At 37.7% G+C, this 20,183-nt stretch overlaps 1 protein-coding gene across 1 annotated transcript in view; it reads right to left on the bottom strand.

The window, feature by feature from the left end:
* LOC149549431 (putative methyltransferase PMT23) overlaps positions 1–20,183 on the bottom strand; it is a 130,808-nt gene that overhangs the window by 93,662 nt on the left and 16,963 nt on the right. The gene's annotated exons all lie outside the window — the stretch shown is intronic.

The raw sequence follows: 20,183 nt of genomic DNA, 5'->3' as shown, positions 1-20,183 counted from the left end.
GTGGTGACTCTATTCAATAAAGTTTCAGTTGGTAGCTCTACTGAGAGAGAAGACTTAGAAGGAATTGATTTGATCGTGTACTATGGAGAATATGTACTATGATCAGGAAGTGGATCTATGTTACACCATGGAGTAAGTAGACATACACCTCCTGGGTGTGTTTTTCAATCTGGAAAGATATGAAGGTGAGCCATTGACACATTTGTTTATAAAGATGGTGAATATTTTTCAGGAAGGTAACCTTCAGACATCATGCCTTCATGCAAAAAATTGATAAGAAAATTTTGTGCGTTGGGAATATCGCCAGATGATCCTGATTTGAAGCTTCTCTTTCAAATATTAGATGAAAGTTCAAGTTATATATCCTCTTTGGATGCCTTTTGGAACTTAGAAAAGCAAGATGATGAATCTGCAACACAAATCTTTATGAGGATGTTTAATGTTTATCAAGAAATACTTTCAGAATACAAACCTCCATCATCTGATCTTCTCTACAAGATACGGGAATTAGGCCTCTTATATGATCATTAGCTTCTTAACTTTCTCAAACTCATGGATAATGAACTAGTTGCAAAGGAAAATGGATGCGAGACTGAAGTAACATATGAGTCAAATGAAGTTTCAGATTCAAATGGAGATGAAAATTTTGAACATTCTGAAGGAGAAATAGCCCATAATGATACTTATATGCCTACAGATGACAGTGAATGTGAAAATATGGAATAGGATTCTCTTAGTGTGGAGAAGACTTCAGCCCTATTAGATCTGGAATATCAAAAGCATGTTGAGAAAAATGGCCCAATTTTTTTCTCGTTTCACCATGGTGTGCAAGTTGATGGATCAATGCATTCTCAAGGGGCATTGAATGAAAGAGATGATCATTCCAAGGAATCATATAGTGAGGATGAAGTAGAACTGCATACAATGTATGAACATGAGGAAGTTTTAGAAGATAATGTTGATGAAGACATTAGTCTTGTCGATGACACACTTGATGATCCAAATAAAAGCTCTCATGATATTATGCCTCAATTTTTTGTATTCTTGAACCCATTGTTCGAAGAAGAAGTAATAGTAGATAGGTCTGAATTTTCTGTGTTCTTGAATCCTTTATTTGAGGAAGATTTTCCATGCAGCCAAATCCATCAGCACCATTATGAAGATAGAAGGCCTGATGATAATTTTGAAGATGATGAAACTCAAGATATGAATGAGGATGTGTGTTTAGAAGATGAGCCTTCTTTCAGTTCATCCTATGAGCAGCAATTGTATCAAACATGTGAAGATAAGATGGAATCAGCCAAGCATGATAAGGAAGATAGAGTGAAGAATAGTTGTGGAAATTTTCCATGTGTCCTAGCTGATCAAAAAAACAGCTCCTGAATTTGAGTTATTTTCATAACTTTTTTATAAGGAGGAACAATTTCTTCAGCATGGCAATGAGGCAGATTGTGTGAAGAAGGACGTCCAAGAGGATGCTTGTACAACCGCTCAAAGGTGTTACTCAAAAGATCTTCCATTCAGCAAAGACCATGTTGATGAAACAAAGCCAATATGTATTTTCTATAAAGATGATTCACTTAATGCAAATTTGAAAGATGGACAGCAAACCAAGGAGATGAAAGAAAGGCATATGTCACATGATAATTGTTTTCTAACATTTACTATTGGATCAGATTATACTAAGGAACAGTATGACATCATGATCAGCAGGTTCAAAGTGTTACACAAATAGAATCGAGTGTTTGATAGAGGGAAGAATCAAGTTTAATTTGGGGGACCTGGGGCCACCCAATCTCGTCCGTGCATCGTGTTAAGCATGAATGCACGGTCTGCTCCTCCAGAGATGGCTGGAATCTCATTATGCCCACAAGGGATATATGTCCTCAACAAAAGCCACTGATGGAGCCCAAATTTGTTGCCTCCATTTATGAAGTAATGCTGGAATCTTGATGAAGTCTTGTCACCTATAAGAGTGATGGAAAGATGAAAATATTAAGATGGAGTCAAACTTGCATATTACTGAGAAGACAACACCAATTTCTTATGAGAGAAAAACCTCTGAACACTTATCCATTAATAAATAATTCTGGAATAAGATATTACAATTTTGCCTACTATCTCACATAGCAACATCAATGGATGATGAAAAACAAATTGGTGTTATTATAGTAAGTTTGGACAGAGCATACATATTACCAATTGCTCCCTGTATAACATAGCAACATGCATGGGAAAGTTTCAAAATCATGGTTTGGTGACTGGAGAGGGTCAATCACATATGGACAAAATTGGAGTCTTTTAAAGCTTTGGCATCACTGCAAGTAGCCTGTATAATTCGCCCACAATCACGAAATAAAAGAATGAAGATAAATTTGGAAATGATTGAGATGCAAAGCAACATTAAGTAGGAGGTACACCTTCGAATATGAAAATTTCCTTGTCAAATAAAGGCCAGTAGGTATTAGACATCACTGTACAGGAGCATCTGGAACAATTGGTTCACTATTTTAGACTCTTTCTCATCAACCAACCTCCCCATTAACTTCTCGGCGGCCAAATGCACATAGCGATGGAAATTGACGGCACAGGAATATGTTGAACATGGATGAGATTCGATGAAGGATGAGGTCAAATGGATAGCGGTGGAAAAAATTTCATGGCCGGATAAACAAGATGAAGATGAACGCAATCGATGGAAACACAAACTAATTGAGGATATGATTGAAACAGGAGTCTCATGTAGCAAGAAAGCGGCATAGAAGAAATATGACACCCAGTATCCACTCGTTCTTTGGATTTCCGGATGACTTGAGAATTGTTACCAGTTTAGTATCTACGCAATAAATATTTGGAGATTGTCTTCTACTTATGGTAATGGTCTAAAAAGAGAAATATTTAGCAAAGAATTCAAGAGTTAATCGATGACAATATCAAAACTGTCATGAGCCCAAATTTAAGGATATATGAATATTCGAATAACATATTATACAATGATAATAATTAAGAATAATAATATTATAATCCATTATAATATGATGATATATAGTCAATATTTTATTTATGTTACAATATAGTATAATATGCATTATGATATTAAGCTTGTTGGTGTAAATATATATGTTATACTATCATTAATATTAATGAAACGACATGACTCTATGTAATGCACCTATAAAATATCAAGGATGTGATAAGGAGAGGAAGCATATTTCAGAGCAGCAATAAGTTCAAGAGAACAATGGTGAGTCAACAAGAAAGTGTCAGGTCATCACCTAAAAGCATATGTTGAACAAACAACTTGGAGGGAATGCATACAAGTGATCCTAAGAGAATTGTGATTAAATACATACAATGATAGTACACGACAGCAATGTCTGGATAGGGAATATCAGATAAAAATGAATTAGGGGAATCATACAATTATAACCAATAAAATTATATAATTATATGATTAAAATGTATATTATCATTGTTCACAAAAGAAACATTATTGACAACTATATAGATAAATATTTATAATCCATTTGTTCTAAATTATTAATTTATATTATTATTATTAGTAATATATATACCTTCTATATAGTTCCATTATCATAAATACCTAACTAATTACTATTGTAGACACTTATTATTAAAATATAAAGATTTTAACATAATTGCATTAATACATAATATTTGACATCACAAATAACTATATCAAATATAATAAATAAACTGATTGCCAAATTGGCACCATTAAAGCATGAAATGGATGACATCATTGCTAGCATGGGTGAAAGGTCGTGTCTTATTGAGTTGACGAGCACAATATTTAGGAAGATCGACAATCGGGTTTCAAGGAAGAACAAGACATTTTTGTATTTGCAGAAAAGCTGTGGATGAGGGCGAAGGAGAATAATGACACATCAGCACTAGTAACATTGACCTTAGCACTTGCATCGATGAGCCCGTAAGGTGTCTCATCACATCATCCCAACTCCACAGAAAGACAGGAAGTATGAAGCATTGAAAGGAATATACCATCGAATGACTAAGGGAAGCCATCCAAATCGTTGATCAATATGCGGAACAAGGGACGTGTTGGGAATAGCATCAAAGGTACGAAGGATGGTCGTATACCATTACAGTGAATGTGAAGCGAGTGATCAAGGCAGCTAGCGATCAGCATCGCAACGTACAGAGGCATCTTTGTCAAAGTCTACACCGGTACATCAAGGTACCGACCACATGCACAAAGGCCATAGGCCGACAGCACTCATACGGAAGGAGATTTATACTTGCAAATACTTTAAGAATATACATATCCCAAGTGATCAAGATTTTCAATTGGGAGGGGAATATTTAAGTTGATTTACCAAAGCGGCATAAACCTATTAATAAGGAATATAAGAAGGAACATAATTAAAAGAACCCAATTCCAAGTATCCTTTATCTTATACCAAGTTATCAGTTATATATATATATATAGGATTTGGGGATATTCTTGGAAATAAATACTTTTTTTTTTATAGAACAAGCACTTAGAGTCATTCATAAGACCTTTTTTCTTTGGAAACTAAGAACGATTTTGAAGGACATTAAAAGGGGACATTACAAAAACATAAGTCAAAGTATAATGTTTGGGAAATGGATGTATTTATTGATTATTTTAAGAAACATAATTAATATTAAAGGAGATGTGATCTACTTTTGAAGAAAGACGATATTTAGTTTTAAAAGTCACATTCCTTTGGTATTTAAGATATAAAAGGTGTATCATTTGAAAATACAAAAAATTCAAGATTCGAACATTCACATCCATATTCTCGAGAGAAAGTATTTTATATTTATTATTGTATGGAGGGATAAGGAGCAAAATTATGACTTTGTAATATAAATTCTATTATTTTATTTTTATAATAAAATAAAATGTCTTATGTTTATTTTTAAATAGCATGGACATTTAAACTACAAATGGATCATCCTTTGTAATTATTTTTTGGAATTTTGTATAGAATTTAAATGTCAGATAAGTGGACACGGTCATTTAGCATTCTAAATTCGATCATCATAGATATTGTGAAATATCAAATTGTTTCCATATCTGTGTCCAGTTTGTCTCCCTACCAGAGGAGTAGAAGTCCAATCTAGACTAATTTAAGATTGTATATATGTTTGATCTGTCGCATCTTGATTATTTAATTGTTGGCAGTAAAGTGCGTAAAACATTATAAAGTTGTATGTGAAAATTCAGTGAAGTTGACTCTATTGCCTGGATGAGTAGAGGCACTGGTCTTTCTATTATTGAAGTCAGAAGATCTATATATTCCTCCCTACAGGCATCAAATTCTTTATTAACAAAATTTATACAAAACATTCAATTATTTCAAAGTACTCAAAATTCAATTTCAATTTCATCAAGTTCAAGGACTTTGCCAACCGAAGAACTCCAGAAGTTTAAATTTGCTTTAGAAAAAACTTTGAACCAAGTGATCAGGTTCGAGGAGAAGATCTACCCACCTAGGTGTAGTGGAGCCTGAACTGCAAGAGAATCAAGAAGTATTCTCATTCGTTGGCCAGAAATGATTGAGAGATCCTATCGAAGAAGTGGCAGGCTCTTGGATTTCCAATCTACGGTTTTGAGAACCAACAGGTGTTGAGATGTAAACTCGGAACAGCTTTCCATCAACACCTTTAAAATTTGTGTTCTTTTTTGAAGCAAAGTGCTTGGGGCATTCTTAAATGAACTCAAGTTCTGGGACAGCAATTGGGAAAATGGAGATCAAATGAATAATTGCTTGTTGAGAATCAAAGCATGTCTTCTTGACGGGATGTCTCTGTTCTTTGAAGAAGTTTTGTCATATCTTGAAGAGTGTGCCACAACATAAAGATGAAAACATCTTCCAATGAGATTAGATCCATGAAAACTTTGGGATTTGAGTTACAATGACGAATCCATGAGGGATGAGTGTTCGAAGTATGGATTAGATACTTATGGAACACATATGGTAGCTGAAAATGAACCAAAAAGCATATGTATTTGGACGAAAAGGGCCAAAATCAAACTCTCAAGGATGGTTTGCATGTGGACAAAGATGGGTTTTGTGGGTATGGCCAAGAATGCAACTTGGGATGCAATGGTAACTTCAGTGATTAAAAGTGTGACATTTTACCAAAATCGAGTTCTCCAGAGGTAATTACATGTAGCAATTACTTGAGGCACACATGTAATTGAGTTCGAAGGATGTAATTGCATATGTAGGAAAACGGATGTAATATGTATGACATGGAAAGATGAAAAGTGAAAGGATACAAATGCATTTGCATCCTTGGGTAGGATTTTTCAACTTACCCCCAAAATAGAAGCCAAGAAAAGCAAGCAAACAAACAAGCAAAAATATGCACCAAACAAAAACATACCTCTTGCTATTGACTCATGTTTACCGTACTAGTAAAGAGATCAACGCATACGGACAATGGAACAAAATAGCAGAATTATATTCGCATATGCCAGACATACATTAAGCAAGAGATCAACGCATACGAACAATGGAACAGAATAGCAGAATTATATTCACATATGCCAGACATACATTATGCTTGATAAGATGAATAATTGATAGATGATTAATGATAGTAGAACATCGAAGATGCTTTACAATGATCCCAGATAGGATATAAATACTATCCGCCGAACCTTCCCGAAGGAGTCCGTCGGCCACAAACATTATGTTCGCTACAAACTATTTACCCGTCGGCTACAGAATACAAAACACCGATGACAATCCTTCCGTCGGCTACAGAAACACCGACGGGACCATCCAGTCGGCTGAAACCATCCCCCCCAAAAAGAAAAGTCGTCTCCTGACAACTAACAAAATATCTGAAACAAATTAATAAACAAAATACATTAACGAACTAATTACAACAAGATAAATCTGCTTCTGACACATCACTGTCACCTTCGTCCAGTGCCTGTAGCCTCTGTGTCATGTCCCCAATTTTTGGTGACAGTTCGATTTAATTAATTTAATTAATTAGTCGTCCTTGGACAACCATTAATTAAATTAATTAAATCGAACTGTCACCAAAAATTGGGGACATGACACTCTGCTAACACAACACTGCCTCCTTAATGAAGCTGACCTTGATAGCCACCTGTGTTGCTTTCTCTGTTTTCAATTCCTTGGTACCCTAAGCCAAGTGTCGTTGCATTGCCTCCAACTGGATGATTAGCTCCTCCCAAGCTCTCTACGCATCCACTAAGACAGCCTCCCGGCCAACACCTACTCCCAGTGCCTCTAGTACACAGAAAGTCCATGCCTATAGCAACTTCAACTCTTCTCAATTGGTCAAACTCCCACGACTGATATCCGCAACGACTGGGGGTCCAGGGGGCAACGCCCCCGGCGGGGTCGAGGGGCAGCGCCCCTACAGGGTCCTGGGGCAGCGCCCCAGGTGCGCTCCGAAACCCACACAAAACTGCACGAAACACACCATTTCTGCCATTTTTTGCCGATTCTACACTCTTTTTGGCAACCACTAATGCTTCCCCTTCCCTTTGGCATTATCCATCACTCATTCTGAACAACTTGAATTTGTCGTCGTTTTTTTTTTTTTTTTTAATAAGTTTCCTCCGCCCGTTACCCCGCGGAAGAGGCCAACAAAATTATGCCGTAACCAAGCACACTTTTCCCACGGACCTCCGACCTCCGACCTCCGACAAGCAGATAACCACAAGAGGAATCTTGAATCCAACCTCCGCAAATGAGAAACTCAAGCAATTCCTCCGACAGTGAAAATGATCAAACAATTTATTCCTTTGAAATTCCTCCCTGCAACCCAGCAAATTTCGCAATGCCAAATCTATACCTCCATATTGCTAAATGAGGCACCCCGTAACATATTGAATCAGTCACAAAGCTTCCTCCGAATTTAAAACTCGTTCATCAACGTTCCCAACCACCGTGATTGGAAGAAATTTTGAAATTAATGAATTCTTCAGCGTAAGAGTTGGTCTATATCTGAAAGCGTAGCTCTCAACCTGCTCCTTTGAGCCTTGTCAAAGCCAATCACCAGTGTCGGAGATCGATGGGAAGATCACAATCAATCACACGCAAGCTAGAACAAAGCAGATTCCGATATCCCATGGCAACTGCAACATGCGAGAAAACTTGCTATACGCCCGCGGAAGACTGTTCGCCCTTCATTGCTCGCTCTGTTCTTTCAGCATCTATATTCCCGTGTGAAGTTGTGCAGACAGCAAAATGGCATACAAAAAACGACGTCGGCAACTTGTGTTCCACCCGCGACAGATATAATGGAGAGTAGGAAAAAGGGAGCGAATTTTGTTTTACAACTCCGCTAACTGCTTCCGGGGAAAGGAGAATGGCCGCCAAATAATTTCTCGCCGAGGGGTGCCCGCGGGGCAATCTCCCAAGGAGTCTACCTACGGAAAAGTCCGCAAACAGCTACCCACAGGACATGTCCGCAAGAGCTACCCGTGGTACAGTCCGCGAACATCTGCCCGCTGGACATGTCCACGGGACAGTCCGCGGACATCTGCCCGCGGGACATGTCCACGGGAGCTACCTGCGAGACATGTTCGCGGGACCTTTTTTTTTCTTTTTTTTTTTGACAAAAATAAAATAAAATAGAAAGACAACACCTCAATTTTGCCTCCAGGCGTCACCATTCTGCAATGACGACGACAAGGGAATCATCTGATCATTCTGTGACGGCGACGGCATCTTCTTGGCATGGTAGGATTTGTTGACTACATGAGGTACCTCTTGCCCGTCCAATGTCCCCAACTTTACCACTCGATTGTCGTCAACCTCCCGGATATGATATGGTGCAACCCATCTTGCCTTAAACCCTTCTTGTTTGCTTTCATTCCGATCTTGAGTACCAACTGCCCCGGCTGAAACCTGTTGAGTTTTTCATGTCACGCCTTATGCCTGTTTGTGTCACCTCCGTCGCCCACTGTGCTTGCGGTCGTCGCGCATCTAGATTATTTCCTTGCTGTCGATGCCCTTCAAGTAATTTTATGGTGCGACGCGTTCTTTTCCTCCTGTGCGGTCCGTTCACCGTGTACTAAATGGTGGGATCTTTCTTTTTTTGGATTTGGACTGTATGTTCTTCCCCTCAGCTTCAGACATAACCGCCTTTCCTTCTTCCACTGCTCTGTATTCCTTCGGACACTCATTTTCCCTTTTTTTCTCACCTTCGTCGACCCTTAGCATATTACAACTCGGAAACAATTCGTAGTCTTCTATCTGCCAGTGGTAAAAGCCATTCACCGAGTCTAGGTCGTCATCATTTGATCCTCCTTCTAGTGTCAATACTCCTTCGTCCAGTTCCATTCTCCTCTTTCCTTCGTCATCATTTCCTTCGTCGTCACTGTCGCCTTCACCTTCTGAGTCTGACGATGCTACCTCCTCACCTACCATTTGTGTGTGCAGGTCAATTATGAATCTTTTGCCTCCGCGCTCCATTGATAGGGTATTTCGTTTCCAATCATGTTTTACTTTTTCTTGCACCAACCAAGTCTGTCCGAGAATAGCATCATATCCTTTTCTTCTCAATGGAATGACCACAAAATCCAATAAAAATGGTTGCGTACCAATGGTTACCGGTTGCGCCCTCAAGGTTCCTAACGGTTTGATCCTATGCTGGTCTGCCGTGAGCAACTGGAATGTAGGTGGCCACAACGTCGGCTTTCCCAACTTCTTTCAAGTATCCTCCAACAACACATTCACGCCAAGCCCTTTGTCAACAATTGTGTCTGTCAAAACATTTTCCAAAATCCCCATCTCAACGACTGCCGAATGCCGTCCGGATGTGAGTGCCAGCAGCATTGGCTCTGTTGTCGTTACTTCCCTACTGTCCCTTCCTGTGTCCTCCATTGCTTTCGAAAACGGTGTATGATTCAGAATGGTCGTCCGTAACTGGGGCATTGTGAGGAGGTCACTTATCTTGACCGATATCTCCGTTTGTAAGATCTGTCGTACAATGTTTTGTTCTGCGAAGTTCCTTGCCAAGGTGCCGGTGATGTCCTTCAACTGAGATGTCCCCGCCGACGATGCCTTTGCAATTTCCACCTGCGCTTCCCCCAATTTTCTCTTTTCCTCTGCTTGCCTCCGTGTAATTGCCAGAACCTCCTCTACATCTGTGCCGACAGTGATCAAGTTTACTCCAGACTTTGGACACTTGGAATCTTCGTGATCGCCGGGTCTGCACCATCTGCATAACAATTTCAGTGTGTTTGCCATTGTACAATCCCGCGCAAAATGACCCCACAAATTACATGCTCGGCATTGAACAATCAGCCGTCCGTTTGCATCATACTGGGTTCGACTTCGGCTCTCATTATTATTGTTATTGTTCGCATTGTTGTTATTTTGCCCTCTGTTATTATTCTTGTACCCTCCGAATGTGGCACCTGCGCTATTCGTATTTCCGCTACTGCCCGACAGGGAAGCCTCCTGTGTAAGAAGCACCTGCGGAGATCCTCTTGTTTTCATGTTAAAGGGGCACTCTTTTGTCGAATGGCCCATGATCTGACAAATGTCACAAAATTGGTTCTTTGGACATGATCCTTTAGTATGACCGTCGGTTTTGCACTCCGTGCACCACAGCTCACTGCCTTTTGGCTCCTTCTGCATGTTTTTAAACTCCATCATGCGGATCATGTCCTTCTGTAGGGCACGAACTTTCTTACTGTTGCCTTCATTGTCGCTGCTATCACCTCCGGCAGGCTCGTTGTCATCCGAATCAAATGAGCTAATCTTCTTCTTTGTCTTCAGCTCACTTTCGAGGTCCAATGCTCTGTTATAAGCTTCCGTATATGACGACGGTGACACAATTTTCATTTTCGTCCGCAACTTCGAGCGTAGGCCTTCCACGAACCATCTATTTTGAAGTTCGTCCGCCGGCTTACTTTCCATTTTGTTTATCAAGTCTTTTAATTTCCTCGCGTAAACGCGGATGGTTTCGTTCTTCCCCTGCTTAGTATTGAAGATCTCTGCTACAATTTCATTATCATCCCGCAACAGTTTAAATTCTGCCAGAAACTCCTTTTTAATGTTATCCCAACTGTTTAGCTTTTGTGGATCTGTATCAGTGAACCAATCAATTGCTACGCCTCGTAGGGTGGCCGAAAATTGCCTCATCCAGTCGTCTTCATCAGTTATCCCATTTGCCTTCCAAATCGTTTCACATGTTTTGCAATGTCAAATGGGATCGGCCGTACCATCACCATTGAACTTCGGCAATTTCTCTTTTGGTCCCGCCATCACAATTGGTTTCCGTAAACAGGCGTTGCTTGGTCCTGCAACGCTGGCACTGTTCACTCCCACACCGGCGATCTGCAATCCCACACCGGCAAACTACAGTCCCGCACCGGCGGACTGTTCTCCCACCCCGGCGGTCTGCACTCCCACACCAGCGGACTGTTCTCCCACACCGACAAACTGTTCTCCCACACCGGCGGACTGCAATCCCACACCAACGGACTGTTCTCCCACACCGTCAAACTCAACAGCTGCGAACCTTGGTGAAGAAGGGTGTTCTGAAGTTGTCTCCCGCGGAAGTATATCCCGGATGAAGAGTTCACTCCACGCTCTTGCTAAGTCGGCACTTTGAGCCATGCGAGTCAATGCTCTTCCGTCTGGATTCTCTTCCCTCAGCGAACACATTCAAAAACTCCTCCCGTGCTTCTTCCACCAATTCCACCCGCTGCCGAGTCTCCTTCAACAATTCTTCGGCGCTCCAATTTCCATCGGCAATCTTCTGAAATCTCCTTCGGCGTTCGGCTTGTTGTGCCAGAATTAAATTTTCTTGCGCAATACGGATTCCATCTTTTCCCTTCGCCTTATTTCGATCCTTGTTAAGCTGATTTGGCATTAATCTTCATTTCTCCCACCTTCCAGATTCATAAGGCAATGGCGCCAAATGTTTACCAAACTGGTAAAGAGATCAACGCATACGGACAATGGAACAGAATAGCAAAATTATATTCGCATATGCCAAACATACATTATGCTTGATAAGATGAATAATTGATAGATGATTAATGATAGTAGAAGATCGAAGATGCTTTACAATGATCCCAGACGGGATATAAATACTATCCGCCGAACCTTCCCGAAGGAGTTTGTCGACCACAAACATTATGTCCGCTACAAACTATTTACCCGTCGACTACAGAATACAAAACACCGATGACAATCCTTCCGTCGGCTACAGAAACACCGACGGGACCATCCAGTCGACTGACAACTCAGACATGACAAACTTATCTTTCTTTACACGCAATTTTGTTTTTTGGAGTTTGGAGGATTTTCAAGCATTGGCAATGAGAAGATTTCATCTTATTTAAAGAAAATTTGCAAAATATATGGCATTACTTCGAACAAATGGACACTAGGAAGCCAAAATATGCAACAAAATAGCAAAGGCAAGCAAAGTTGAAAATTTCTACTTGCTTGGAGCTCAAAGAGCCAAATGTGGAAGATAAAGAAGTTTGAATAAATGACTTTCCTCCAAATTCAAAATCTCCAAACAGCTCTTAGACTATTTCAAATCTTGAAAATGTGATCCTCCAATGTCAAATTCATGGGGCATTTTTACATGTGCATGCAAAATACGTGATTCTTAAAACTTCCAAGTGTAAAACATTTTTGAGAAACTCATGTATATGGGACCTTTTTGGGTATAAACATGCCCTCTAGATGCATGAGTATGGGTCCTTTTTGCATAAAAAGGTCAGAAACATGGATTTCAAATGCATTTGTATGCATTAAAACTCAAAAACGCCTCCTCTAGATCCAAACATATGGGCTGGAAATGCCATTTTCTGGGCGTTTTTGGTAAAAACGTGCCCTCTGAATGTCAATACATGAGTCATTTTTGGCCTTGGGAGGAAAAATTGTGATCTCCAATAGCATTTGCATGAGTTAAAATGCCCAAACACACTCTATGGAAGACTCTACATGTTTAAAATGCATACACACGAAGGCTGGGAAAGAAAATCATACACTCCATAGGCGATTACATGCAATGTTTTTGGGGAAAAACATACTTTTAGTGCAAATCGCACTCTTAAGGATGTATTACATGTTTTACTTCTTCCTCGAATGGCCACGTTTTGCTTTGGAGAGAAAAATCGGGCTCTTAGATGGGCATTACATGTTTAAAAATGCATACAAATGGACTTGGAGATGTAAATCGCACTCTCCCAGCCTTATTGCATGTTTTAAAATATGCTATATGTGTTATGCTTTGAGCATTTTTGGATTTGGAGTGCAAAAACAGGGTCTTGGAGGGTGATTACATGAGTTCTAAATGCAAAATCGGATTCTCCAAGGCGCATTACAGGTAGCAGTCATTAGCTGGAAGAGCATTTACATGTATTAAAGTGCAAAAACACACTCTCCATAGGGCATTACATGTAACATGTTTGGTTGGAAGTGCATTTATATTCAAATTGTGGTCTTGAAGGCTCATTGCATATTTAAAAATATACTTTTTTATTTGCCCAAGTCCACAACTTGGCTTCCTAGAGCAAATCATACTCTCAAATTGCTATTACATGTCACATATTTTGCATGTAAAGGGAATTTTTCATGTAAATCAGACTCTTGGAAGTCCATTACATATTTAAAATGACTTGCCTTAGCATTCTTTTCCATTCAAGTGCAAAACTGCACTCTATAGATGCAATTGCATGTTTTATTTTTGGCTTCAAGTGCAAATCGCACTCCCCAAGTGCATTGGCATGTGTTGAAAATATGCTTTGACTTTACATGTATTTGGGTTGGACAAGGTAAATCCCATTCTCTAGATGCATTTACATATTTAAGTCATTTGCATTTGTATGCAAGAGGTAAATCTCATTCTCTAGAATCTAGATGGAATTGCATGTGACACGTTTCAAAAAATACAAGTTATTGAGTAGCACTACTTAAGTGATCTATTTAGCACATGTCTAATTGATTATTGAGCAAATATCACTTAAAGGGGTCAAATATAACACTTACACTATATGTTTTATATATCATGTGCAAATATTATTCAAAAGATATATAACTTAGATGTTTCAAAATAAAACATTAAGTAAAACTCAACATTAAATTAGAACTATATAGTGATAAATTCACTTAAGTGAAAAATTAAAAAGCAACTCAACATGAAAATATAATATAAAGTGCACTATAGTCACTTAAGTGATAAAGTAACTTAAAAACATAACATAAAGTCATTTTAAGTTATATTTTTCAAAAAGTGAATGCCGACATTAAAATATAACATGATATTTTAAATATGCAATTGCATCTGGAGAGTCCACTTTTTGGGCACTTAAATGGTCATATCTTTTGACTACTAAGTCTGATTAAGCCCTAAGATACACCAAATCGAAGGGAAAATCGGAAGCAAGAGACTGAAAAAAACAAAGCAACTAAACACACACCCAAAAACACAAGAAAGGACGTTGAAGGCTTCAAAAATCAAGCATAGGCTTAATAAAATGAAAAACAAAAAAGACTTGATGAAAGCCTTCAAAAAAAGGATTCATTATACAAATTGGGGTCGATTGTTGATCAATGTTAACCAATTAAATAATGAACTATCTCAGAGAGATGTGAAACTAAGTTTAAAAAGTTTTGTACTATTACCTGCATTTGGTGGTGACAAAATGTAGGACAACACAGGAGTCTAATATCTCCATTATCAATTAACCTAATATGTTGGCAAACTAGTGGTTTTGAAGGTTGTCCTAGTATATTGCAAAGAGTAAACCATTGAGCGATCTAAGAAGTTGGAGGTTTGGTTTACAAGCACTTCCCAGATTGATAATTGGCCGGTGAGATCCACACAAAAGATAATTATCGGTAGATAAGCACCGAAAATTTATAGGGGAAATTATATATAAAGAGAACGACTTCTATTGACCAGGCCATGATATCAAATGATAAGTATCTTGCATCAATAACCTTCGATGGGCAAAAGATAACATATGGGAGTATGTGAATTTGAATGCCATTGTGCTCATTATCAACAAAGCAGTTGACAAAGTAGGCACGATTGAATAACCATCTGGTGTGAGATTGTATAAGGGCTTAATCTTTTGCTCTCAATTGCTCTAGAGGATTAAAAAAGGTTCAAGCTAGCTTGAGATTTGCGATGGAGGAGGTAATACCATTAAAAGGCTTATTATGAGGAAGTCATGATAAGAGGAACAACACAAGAGAGGGATTGTCAGAGAACAAGGACGACTCATGTTTGTTAGAATATATAGTCCACCAATATAACTGGGGGGTGGGGGGGGTGAATCAATTATCCAATTATTGTCATAATTATCAACCTTAATAAAACTTAACCATGTGAACAATATAATCAGAAACCATAACAAGATACTCATACACAATAACACCAGATATGTTAACTAGGGAAACCCTTGATCAGAGGGAAAACCCCAGTGAGGATGGTACCCACAAGATGATGTACTAATATAAATATTCCTTGTTAGAGGATGGACCCTGTTAGGAGTTTATGAAAATATTCAGTACATATCAATCCTTGTTAGGAGACTTTGAATCCTTGTTAGGAGTTGTAGAAGGCAGATGGACCCATTGTGCAAACAGCTACAAGGCCAAGACCAATGAACCCATTGTCCACATGATCTTTGTATTATTGCTTGCAGAATAATAGAATTGTATTGTACTGCTCCATCTTACTCTGTCCTGTCAACCAGACCTCTGCTCTTTCTGATCTTGTTACCTTATCACAAACTTCACATCCAATAATCCCTTGGATCGCTTACTCGCATTCACCAAACACTTTGCTCCTTTTCGCAACTCTTCGCACTTAATCATACACTTCAAACAAGGAAAAAATCTTTCCTTTATACCGTATCTTCAAAATAATTCCTTGAGTCGGCCTTGAGGCTTTCCCAATTAATTAATTTGTAATAACAATAGCATTGTCGGCTCACAGTCTATACAACTTCTCACATGTGCAACACTAGGACTTGCACTCTTGTTGACGTCACCATCAAACTGTCTTCTGTCACTGATTAACTACACATCTCCAAATTATATCTCTGTTAGAAGATATAATGCAATCACCAGAAACTGCTTCTCAAGTACTTTGTCTCTGTACTGCTCACTATAAATCAGGCATATGTTCCATACATCTTCGACTTCCATTATGCGCATTAAACCTTATCATCAGGACACAATGTGGAACATGTCCTTACCCACGCATCACTTGACAATCAAAACTTTGTCCATACAACCTTGATCTCTATCTACTACTCTGCCAGTCTTCACAGACTTACTATTATGTTGACATCGGTGACAAACACAGTCAAGAATGCAATATGTCAATACTGCCACATGCTCACCAATGCTTAGGATACTCCCCCAAAGGAATACCATCAGCATTCATGCTAACAATATCTTCCCCGAAGATGGAAAGGTCATGGGCAACGACAAAAGGGACTTGCGAGTGTATAATCAAAATCACAGCAAGCAGGACATACAAACGCAGCAATGATATAATTTACCATGGAACAAGTTTTACACAAAAGAAAAGACAACTAAAATACTAACTAGAATACATAATAAGGTTTCTGATGCAGTTGTAAACAAGGTAAGGATATCAGGCATAAACCCAAGTGGATGGTTTGTCAGCCTGCTAAAAAGGAGCAATTCAAACCAATAAAAACAAAAATGTGATCCTTTACCAATTTGAAATGTATTAGAATATTGTTGTATGCCATGTCAAGACTAGAAAATATCTAAAACTTCTAAAGCCCAATGAAAGACAGACGTTTGAGCAGCCACGTCACATTGGTTTGTCTTCAGCAAGGACAAATATGACTTTTCTTTATGATGCGTTTATACTGAAACAACAATTTTGCCATGGCAATGAAGGTGTCAATTCATTAGTCTTAAACTTTGGTTTGTTTGACTTTCCTTTGGCAATTTACAATTTTTTAAATAAGAGTAGTAAGTAGAGCATGTTGAATGTGAGATTGGATGTTACTCACAATATAAATCAAATAAGACATAATGGGGCATTAGTTAAGGAGCGGGGTACTAATCCCACTAAAGTAAGTATATTCATGGTTATATATATTATATATAAGTTTTGAAATATCATTCTCCTTTTCAAGTTGGTATGGCTAATTATTTATATGAATATGAATTGGGATTGATATATATATATATATATATATAAAATAAAACAAATTCATTTCACATGGTATAAGGAGATAATCATAAGTTATATGGAAAGTAATAAAAATAATGACATGAGTACTTTTATTTTACAACCTATTATTTAGAATTCTATATGTACTACAAGAGTTATTTGCCTTGATTTTTTTCAAGGATGTTCTTGCAGGGAATGGAGGATTGATATCAGATTAAAGGAAGTCTAACACTTCTTCAAAAGTAAAAGAGCTCAGAGATCGATGTTCACAGAGAGTCTAACACGTCCATCTGAAGGAGCAGATAGAGGATATGTTTCAGTTCATTTTGAAGATCTTGATCATATCAGAATCAGAGGGAGTTTAGACTTCATGTAAACTTTTGGCATTATGCATGTGATTGCATGATTTAATGGGCCTACCCCTTATGTACATCATGAGGAAGTGACAACTTCCAAATGATCATCACTTGTGTTTGCAAAAATTATTGAAAGGTGACGATCTTACAATAACTTAATTTTCTATTATGATGGATATCTTACGATCTCTATGCAGATCATGATAGATTATACTTTGCATTGTGGATGTTTATATGGTATGCATTATAAGAATGTGTGTGCACATGCCTTATAAACACTTTTGAGTAATTGGTGAATATCATGTATTCTAGAAGATCAATACTCATGATATCAAATGTGATATCAAACATTTTTGAGTAATTGGTGAATATCATATACTCTAGAAGACCAATACTCATGATGTCAGATGTGATATCAAACCATTTTGAGTACATGGTGAATGTTATGCAAATTGATGTTCTGGAAGACGATTACTCGCAGTACTTGGTGAATATCTTGCAACTTGGCATTCTTGAAGGCCATTACTCAAAGAATATTTGGTGAAGATCATGTGCAGATATTCTAGAAGAGCAATACTCATGATATCACATGTGATATCAAACATTATTTGAGTACTTGGTGAATATCAAGTGTTGGTATTCTGGAAGACCAATACTCATGATATCAACTGTGATATCTAAATATTACTTAAATTTGGTCAATATCATGTGTTGAAACTTGATATTCTAGAAGACCAATACTCATGATACCAAATGTGATAACAAAATGGTGGATATCTTCTGATCAAAGTTATCCTTAAAATTTGTCATTCCTAATATTACCAATGGTGTAATATCTATCTTGTATTTGTCCTCCCTAGCTAAGAGGGAATGTTAATGTTTGGTAGCTTCAGTTGAATAAACTAATGACACTAAACTAAAGTTATATAGATGCGATATATCTATATGATTATATATGTGTGTATGTAGTTAAATAATATATTATTATGTGAGATATTATCATTTGTTAATATCTAATTATTGAATAGACATGTCCCATAAAGGGACATGTCTCTTCATAGCCTTTGTTCAGTATAAATTAGAGGTTGCTACCATTTTTAACACACATACCAAACATAATGGCAGTGCTATTACATTTGCAGCAATCCCCTAAAAAAGTAACAAAACCTTGGTTCTCCTTATGAAATACCTATGTCTGGAATGACCCATTTCAAGATGTTGCATCTTCTACCAAACACATGTCTAATCAGCACGTTGAAATGACACATAGCATGAATTACAACTTGTTACCTTTGATAGGTTCTCTCGTTAACGATATATAATGTCCCCTAATTTTAGATATGTAATAAACCATATTAATTATTTAATGTCAGTTAAATGTCTCATGAACTAATATTATTTAATTAATCATAATAAATTATTATTATTTAATATTAGTTAACATACCAAAAACTTATATTAGATAATTATTTCTAAATCTTGTTAATTATCAGTTGGGAGGAAGTTATTATATATGGGAAGAAGCAAATTTATATAAGCCACAGTTGGAAAGAAAAATATCATTGGGAAATTTATATTTTAATTTGTAAATTCCATCGCAGAACTGTAACTGAGAAAGAGTGCTTTCACCAATAGAATTATTGGTCTAAGTGCAGCGGCACAGATCCTTATCTCTGATTATTTCAGCATTGGGTCTCTTCCTGAATTACACAGCAAATATCCTAGATGGTAATACATCTGTTGATTGAGATATTGAGCAGGAAATACATGGAGCAAGTTTATATGCATGAGTTGTCATGTCCATTGCCAGATGTTGGTTGGTCATTGAATTATGAATAGCAGGCCTGAGTCGTCTGAAAATGATGAAAAAGACAAGAACGACATGTCTCTAACAAACAATCAAGGCCAAACATGATGGAGGCAAGGGTGAATGCAATGCAAAAAAACAAATGTCGTGTATCACTTTAACCTTTTAGGTTTTGATTTTGCATAAAACAAATGTTTAAAAACTTTTATTTTGTTGACTAAAAGTCAACACTTGACTGACATTCCCCAACTTCATCCAAATTCATTGCAAATTCTCTCTAGGCTCATGCGGGCATTAAGAAAGTCATCCAAATTTACTGGAAATTCATACAGCGTTCCATTAGCAGAATTTGGTACAAATGTCTTAGTAAAAAGCCAACTTAGGAACACATTAGAACTGACTTCGAATTTGGAGTGAACTACATCTCGACTTTGGGGTTCCAGAGGCAAATTTGGTAACATATCTTTTTAACATGGAAATGTCTCAAGTAGGGCCTTCACCCTTGTTTTGTAACAATCAAGGGGTGCTAAAACTTTTCAAGAATCCAATCTTCCAGTAGTGAACCAAACATATTGAAATTCAATGTCATTTCATCAGAAAACTTGTTGAAGATGAAATTGTGATGTTGTCATATGTTCCAACTGAGGACCAAACTGCAGATATACTCACCAAATCTCTGAGACTAAACAAGTATGTAAAATTTCGGGGGCAACTTTGTGTAATTGACAGTGTAGCCATTAAGAGAGAGTAATAGAGGCCGATTGGTATTTTTCTTTCTTATTTAAGGGTCACTTAATGTACTTTGGTTAGTTAGTTTC

The sequence above is a fragment of the Cupressus sempervirens genome, chromosome 7, assembly GCF_028749045.1.
Source record: "Cupressus sempervirens isolate cs-2001-9-10 chromosome 7, ASM2874904v1, whole genome shotgun sequence".
NCBI classification, from domain to species: Eukaryota; Viridiplantae; Streptophyta; class Pinopsida; order Cupressales; family Cupressaceae; genus Cupressus; species Cupressus sempervirens.
The sequence above is the reverse complement of the archived record's forward strand: the minus strand, read 5'-3'. Positions and strand labels throughout refer to the sequence as shown.